Below are 1,054 nucleotides of genomic sequence, written 5' to 3'. Positions count from 1 at the left end.
GTTCATCTCGAATTTATTCTAGATTTGCGATAATTTATTTGAGATTAAACACTTATAAACGATACCTTTGTTGTAACACCTTTCAAGTTTAATAATAGTTTTATTTAACTTGAATTTTGTTTCACTTTTTTATTCCGCATTAAATTTGATTAAACGGTACAGTTTGTATTCAACCCCCCTTCTACAAACATATTGGGACCTAACAGAAATCAAAGAAAGCATCGCATAGAAGCAAGGAAATGACAAGTATAACCGAACCTCTTCAGTTGATTCACATGGATTTATTTGGTCCAGTGAACGTATTGTCACTATCAAGAAAAAAATATGCTTTAGTAATGGTCGATGATTTCTCCAAGTACACATGGGTGTTATTTTTACAATCCAAGGATGAAGCACCTCAGCTGATAGTGGATCATATAAAGAAGATTGAGTTGGAAGCGAAATTACCTGTTAGAAAGATCAGATCTGATAATGTGACAGAATTCAAGAATGCATTTCTAAATGAATTTTGTACGGAGAAACGTATTTCGAGACAGTACTCAGCTCCAAGGACTCCACAACAAAATGAGGTAGTAGAAAGGAAGAATCATACCTTGGTTGAAGCAGCAAGGACTATGCTAAGTGAATCAAGACTTCCTACCTATTTCTGGGCTGAAGCTTTCAACACAGCGAGTTACACTCAAAATCGTACCCTGATTAACAAAGATCATGACAAGACTCCTTATGAGATTATGGCTGACAAGAAAGCAACACTAAAATACTTTCATGTGTTTGGTGCTAAATGCTTTGTGCTAAAGGAAGGAAATAAACATCTAGGAAAGTTTGATACTAAAGCCGAAGAAGGTATATTTCTTGGCTACTCTCTGGAATCTAAAGCTTACAGGGTTTATATGATTTCTGATCAGAAGGTGATTGAAAGCCTTAATGTAACATTCGACGACACCAAGTTGATAAGCCTGCAGAGAGAAAAGGATTCTGAATCTCTGGAATTTAAGAATCTATCAGATGATCCTTTGGACATAATAGAACATGAGGTTGCTAGAACTGTGCCTGT

Source organism: Apium graveolens, chromosome 9 (assembly GCF_009905375.1).
Source record: "Apium graveolens cultivar Ventura chromosome 9, ASM990537v1, whole genome shotgun sequence".
NCBI classification, from domain to species: Eukaryota; Viridiplantae; Streptophyta; class Magnoliopsida; order Apiales; family Apiaceae; genus Apium; species Apium graveolens.
This window is presented reverse-complemented; position numbering follows the sequence as displayed.